This window comes from Carica papaya, chromosome 2 (assembly GCF_054855325.1).
Source record: "Carica papaya isolate Zhongbai chromosome 2, ASM5485532v1, whole genome shotgun sequence".
Classification (NCBI taxonomy): domain Eukaryota; kingdom Viridiplantae; phylum Streptophyta; class Magnoliopsida; order Brassicales; family Caricaceae; genus Carica; species Carica papaya.
The window spans coordinates 7,457,407-7,464,563 of NC_142310.1; the positions used below are offsets into that span (position 1 = coordinate 7,457,407).

General features: G+C 38.4%; 1 long non-coding RNA gene across 1 annotated transcript; it reads left to right on the forward strand.

Annotated features, from left to right (window-relative positions):
- The first annotated feature begins 258 nt into the window (after positions 1-258).
- LOC148268725 (uncharacterized) lies at positions 259-6,750 on the forward strand. The gene is made up of 3 exons (XR_015816714.1): positions 259-684; positions 759-850; positions 6,577-6,750. It is a non-coding gene; the product is annotated as an uncharacterized LOC148268725 (long non-coding RNA).
- The last annotated feature ends 407 nt before the right edge of the window (positions 6,751-7,157 follow it).

Below are 7,157 nucleotides of genomic sequence, written 5' to 3' on the forward strand. Positions count from 1 at the left end.
TATTATTTGAAACACTAATTATACACTTGCTTTCTCGACTATATTCCTCTATTTAAGGAAAAATGTTTTAAAAAATTATTATATTAAATGTAATAACCAGGCCCAAGGGAGAGGAGGAAGCCTAGGTACAGGCCGAGAAATAAAAATAAATAAATAAATAAAAATAAAAAAGATTAAAAAAAAAAAGAAAAAGAAGCATGGCGAGCGGCACACACGACTAGAAAAAAGGAGCTGCGGGCGGTCTCGGGCGCGAGGCGTGCGCTGCCGCTGAAGAAGAAGAAGAATAATAATAATAGGAAGAAGAAGGAGGAGGAGGAAGGAAGCATGGCGCACAATGCTCGCGGCTGGAAGAGAAGAGCTGCACGCGGTGCGCAGTGCCTAGCGCGTTGTGCACAATGCCAAGCCCTGCAACACGCACGGCTGGAAGAGAAGAGTTGTGCGTGGTGCATAGTGATGGGTGCGCGGTGTGTGGTGTGCAATGTCAGGCTCGTGACGCGCGAGGCACGTTGCTAAAGAAGAAAAAGCAATAGCGTGTTGGGTGGACCTAATCAGCATGAGGCAGACCACGGCATGGCGTTTCGAATCTGTTCAAAGATCCATGCGAGGCTAAAAATTGGGGAACCGGAGATAGAGATCAAAACTGCACTCTTTCAAATCAGAAGCTCGAATTCGATACCGATTTTGGTAAATCTTCGTCCACCTTATATTTAGTTATTTTTTTAAATTAAATTCTTAATCATGTATATGAAATTTTTCAGAAAATTGGGAATAGAAAATTGAAAAGAAAGTCAACCGTATGGAACAAAGTTGTTCGAAAGCTTTTCAATTTCTTCTTTCATTGGAGATTCTGGTAAGAATTAAGTTAATTTTCATTCGAAAATTTTATGTTTTCGTAAAATAATTTATTGATTTCAAAATAATGGACCCAAGTTTAATGGATGATTTTAGAATGTGTTTTTTTACAAATTATCATCTGTATGTGAAAATGTGTGAATGACTCCCGACGATTGTGTTTGTGTAATTAAAAATAATGTTGAAGGTGTATGCTGAGTGTATTCGAATATATGTATGTGTGCCGATAGATACACATATAAGAGATAATGGGTGAGAGTGTATGTTTACAAACTGTATGCCTTGATATACATATACATATGATTATGTGGGTAATTATTTTGAATGAGCAGTATATGATTTCATATGGATATATGTGATATATGTAGTATATAGGTAAGATGAATGCATGTGTGTAGGATGACATATGCATAAATTAGGTGCATATGCATTTGTGTGTGGTGTTGACTTATATGTAATGAAAATCGTGTGGTAGGGTGTGTGCGTATATAACTTAATTGTGCAAGCACAAGTAAATATATATTTATAAACACAAATACATAAGGATACTATTATATAGACATATATGCATATGTGAAAGAGAGAGAACTGCATGGGTGTTTTAATATGTATATATATATATATATATGAGTGTTTGGATGTGTATAGGTGTATATAAGTTTTCAATGGGTGCTGTGTGTGCTAATAATGAGTGCAAACATATATATATTTATGATAGGTCTCAATAAAAACTGTAAAATAACCTGAGATAGTTTCTGCTTATGGTGATAAAATACCAAGATTTTTTTGGAAATTGTTCATGTCTTTATTGCTGAATTGAAGCGCTTTAAATAGAGCTTGCTACAATGAATATCTTCATAATTTTAAGGTACTGGATTAACATAAAAGATGTAGATAATTATAAAGAAATTCAGAAATGCAAGTGGATAAGAGAATGAGCAGATCACAGGATCTTCCTAGATTGCTTATGGGTCTATTTTGTTGGTTGCGGACTGTTCTACAGATTATTTCTTCAACTGCTTTACTTATGTATAACAACCCAAATAATTTGGGTTGTTTACAACGATTCTTTGACTTGATCGGGGTCTATCATCACTCCTTGCCTAAAGAGGAACCTTGTCCTCAAGGTTGATGAATTGGTCCCTCAATTCCTTAGCATTTTCCCAGGTGGCGTCTTCAATGGCTAAGGCCTTCCATTTCACTAAGTTTTCTTCAATAAATTAGGATCCCTTTTTGATCCAGTGAGTGTCCAAAATTACCTTTGGGTGGAGAATGATATTACTTTCTTCATTAGTTAGGGGTAGGTCGGTGGTGGCAGGGGTGGACTCGCCAATTTTCTTTTTTAGCTGGGACACATGGAATACCGGGTAGATGCGAGATGTGGAAGGGAGCTTGAGTTGATAGGTGACTTGACTGATTTTTTCCTCAATCTGATATGGGAAAAAAAATGACATGCAAGTTTCTACAGTGCTCGTTTGAAAATGGTTTATTGCCTATATGGTTGTAACCAGAGAAATACCCACTCACCTTCTTGGAACTCTATATGATGCCTAAAGGTGTTTGCCGTTTGTTACATCTGGTTATTGGCTACTTATAAATTAGCTTTTAGTTGATTAAGTAGATCATTTCTAGCTGTGAGCTATTGATCAACTTTATTTACTGTCGTTGTTCCTTCAATGTAGCGTGGCATAGTGGGTGGGGGTAATCTATATAAATCTTAAAAGGGAGTCATGCCGATTGAGGAGTGGTAAGTGATGTTGTACCAGAATTCTGCCCATGATAGAAGGAGTTGTCATCTATTTGGTCGTTAGTGAGTGAGGCACCATAAATATTGTTCCACACATCGATTGACGACTTCCGATTGCCCGTTGGTTTGTGGGTGATATGCAGGACTAATTTTTAATTCGGTGCCTGACATTTTGAAGAACTCCTTCCAAAAATGACTAATGAAGATAGGATCTTGGTCACTTACGATAGATCATGGCATACCGTGGAGCTTGACTATGCCTTCTACAAATTTTTTGGCAATTACCTTGGCGATATAGGGATGTGTAAGAGCCAAAAAATGAGCAAGCTTACTGAGACAATCTACAACTACTAAGATCATATTTTTAACCTGATATGGTGGCAACCTTTTGATGAAATCCATTGTTATGTCCTCTCAAACTTGGCATGGGATAAGGAGCGGTTGTAGCAATCCTATTGGTGATAATGTTTCTGACTTGACTCGTTGGCACACATCACAAGTGGATATATATTCTTGAAAAGATTGGCACATGGCAGGCTAAAAGAACTATTGAACCAATCGCTTGTAAGTGCGGAGTACCCTTGAGTGGCCTCCCATTTGGGAGTTGTGGTAGGCTTGTAACAATTGTTGAATAATGTCGAACTTAGGTGGAAGGACAATTCGTTGTTTGTAGTATACTAGGCCCTTTTTCTCGGTATATGGACACCACGGTGATCTCGGGCAAGTTTCTCTAATTTTTGCATGATGGGTTACTCTTAGTTATTTCCTTTATCTGATCCTATAATGATGTGTTGGTTGTAAACAAGGCATCAAGTGCAAGCCCGTCAGCTTGTCGTGATAGTGCGTCGGTGGCCAAGTTATTTTTTTCTAGCTTGTATAATATCTCATAATCGTATCCAAATAGTTTGGAGACTCATTTCTGCTATTCTAAAATGGTGATTTTCTGATCCATTAGGTACTTAAGGCTTTGTTGATCGGTCTTGATGAAGAATTTCTGTCCCAAGAGGTAGGGCCACCAGTTTTGAATGGCCACGACCATGACCAACATTTCCCTCGCATAGGTAGACCAAGATAGTTTGGAGGTGCCTAAGGCTCAGCTCATATAAGCAATAGACTTGCCATGTTGGGTGAGCACGACCCCAATTTCATTCCTGGAGGCATCGGCCTTAATGGTGAATGGCTCATTGAAATTTGAAAGTGCCAAAGTAGGTGTGGAGGTCATGGCTTTTTTGAGTTATGTGAATGTTGTCTCAGCTCCTCGTCCCATTGAAAGGATCCTTTCTTGAGCAGGTTTGTCAAGGGCCCGGTTATGAGCTGGTAGTTTCACACAAACTTACGGTAATAACCGGTAAGGCCCATGAATCCCCGTAGTTTGGTGATGTTGTGGGGTTTTGGCCATTTGAGCGTTGCTTAAATTTTCCCTTGATTCACTTTTACTCCCTCAGGTGTCACAATATGACCTAGATATTTCAGTTCTTGGCTACCGAAGACATAATTTTTTTTTGCTTGATAAAGAACTGAGGTTGCCTCAATATATCAAAGACTTTCTGACATGTGATAAGTGAGTCTCCCAATCGAGGCTATACACCAAAATGTTGTCAAAGAATATTAAAACAAATTTTCATAAGTATGGACAAAAAATAGAATTCATTATAACTTGGAATATAGAGGGTGCATTATATAGTTCAAAGGGAATTACTAGATATTCGGAGTGGCCATTGTGTGTTCGGAAGGCTATCTTGTGGATGTCTGATGGTTGCACTCAGACTTGATGGTAGCCTGTAATGAGGTTTAGTTTTGTAAAGTAAGTTGCTTCGTTCAATTCATGCAACATATCTTCTACCATGGGAATGGAGAAACGATCCTTGATGGTGACATCATTGAGGGCGCGGGAATTTGTGCAAAACCACCATGCCCCATCTTTTTTTCTAACCAAGAAAACATGAGAGGAGAAGAGGCTGGTGCTTAGGCGAATGAGCCTAAAGCAGAGCATTTCATTCACTTGTGTCTCTATCTCTGCCTTCTGGAAATACACATAATAGTATGGTTGGACATTGATGGGTTCAGTGCCATCTTTGAGAGGAATTTGGTGTTCAATGTCTCTTTGGGGTGGTAGCTATTTCGGTTCCTAAAATAATTCAGAAAATTCCTTCTATATTTCCTGTAATTTTTTTTTGTCGTTTGGTGGTGAGACCTCATGATCTTTTGTGAAACAAATAACATACACGGAGTGTTAGCTGCGAATAGGCCGATTGATTTCCTTCACTGAAGCGACCTGCAGAGGGGGAAGTGATCCAAGGCCATAGAGCAGCCTTGGTTGGTTCTGCTATTGAAACTCCATTGTTGACTTCTTTCAATCGCAGGCTATGGTACCCAATCCTTCTAGCCATTGTATCCTCAGCACAAGATCAAGCTCCATTAATGCAAGGGAATACAGAGTCAGAGTGAACAAAATACCTTGAATGGTGATCGAGACATCTTCAAATCGTCCTCTGCAATTTAAGGGTTCGCCGTTTGCAACCTTCATGGAAAATAGTTGGTCGGGATGACCGTAAGTCGTAAGTGCTCCGCGATTCGGTCACTGATGAAGTTGTGAGTCGACCCACTGTCGATGAGTGCGACTAACTTCTGGTGTTGGATAGTGACCGGAACCTTCACGGTTCGGGCGGTAGTGGTGAGGGCATAAAGGAAAATTTATAGGTCGTCGAAACTCTCCCCATTCTCTTTTGTGCCTTCACCCTCGAATAAGAGAAACTGCAGTTTACGACAACAGTGGCCCGTCGTAAAATTTTCGTCACAGTTAAAACAGAGGCCCTGCGTTCTTCATTGTTCCATCTCCTTATAAAGAAGGCGCCTCGTGGCATTAGCGGCGATTAGGTTTGGCTGAGTTGAGGCAGGTGGGAAACTCAAACCGATTAGGTTGCTCAAAATCGGGCCGGACATATTTCTCCCAAGACAGGTCATTCTACGTTACCGGTCCATCTGTTTTTCTCTCATTCAAGCCAAGCCGATCGTGTCCTTCAAGGTTTTGGGTCGAAACATGTGGATGTCATCCACAGTTTGGGCTTAAACCCGTAAATGAAGGTCCTGATTAAGGCCTTTTAGGTCCGTCCGTGGACTCAGTTGCCCAGGCGCTCAAAGTCCTTCTAATATTCCCTTAGTGGCCCAGGTTATTTGACGCTCGATAGGGCTTCACCAAAGTCTTTAAATTTGGTGGAGCGACGCCAAGGCAACCCGGTGCTGTGGTGCAATTGCTTGGAAGTCAAAAATTTTCTCGCGCGATTGAGCCACTCAGTGAGGTTGCTACCTGAAAATGATGAAAATTCTAGCTTGGCTACTCTGGAATAGAAGGTTCTCCCTTCGTCCCTCTCAGATCCCTCTTTGCGATGTAGGGGCAGCAGGCTTGGGTGGCTTATGTGGTGGCTGCTGGATCCTTCCTAGTTAGAAGCGATCATGTTGGATAGTTTCTCGAGGTTCTCCTCAATTAATTACATCTTGTCGATCAATCCGAGCTCCATGGGACTAAAGTTGTCCTATAATCCTCTAAGGCCGATTTCAAGATTTTCAATGCGCTTGAGATAGTTTTTGCTTATGGTGAAAATATGTAATGGAAATGAAAATTATTTGGATAGGTATATGGTGTGGTTGATGGTATTTGTGAAGGAAACGAAACTATTTGAATATGAATCCAATATGATATGATGATATTTATGAATGAGAGTGATTTGTATTGTACCTAGATATAAATATGTTGGAATGGGTACTAAAAAATATGTGGTTCGTGATTTTTTTTTTTGTTATCCTTTGCGATAATGATGATGAGTATGATTGTCTTACAAATTAGATTTATATGAATATAAAATTTTCATTTATTTTATTAAACCTGTATAGATGTGCATATGCATATCTCTATTTTGAATATTACTTTATTCTTACTGAGTCTGTGAAGTTCACCCAATTCACACCCCCAAATGCAGATTAGTTCAGGTCAGGAGTGAGTTCAAGATCAAATGAAGACTTCGAAGAATCTTTTAGCTATCTTGAACATTTATTGTAAAGTAGATCTGAATATATTATTCTAATGTAATTTCGAAAGATTGTTGTAAGTCTCATGAATTATGACTCCGTATAAGGGATGTATTGTTGATTTATAGAATGCAAAATTTATTAGGTTTATGTGAGTTAACGCTCATTTCTCTCCAGAGAAAATAAGTCGTTACATTAAAGGGAAAGTATTAATATATAATCAATCATCATAAATTTACAGTTACAATCATTTATTCAATATGAAGTCAGTTAATTTTTTAGTAAAAATATTGTATTATTTGAATTTAAATGTTTTGGAACAATTATAAAATTAATATATATTATATAATGTTTTTACATGAAGGAAAATATTTTTAGTAATCATAATTCATCAACCTTATACATATGTATATATACACTAATACTTTTCTAAACACAAAGTATTAGATATTTTATTAACAAATTATATGTCACATACCACACTCTGTCTTATAAGGTAATGACCGAACCAAACTTACTTAAATTATATAAA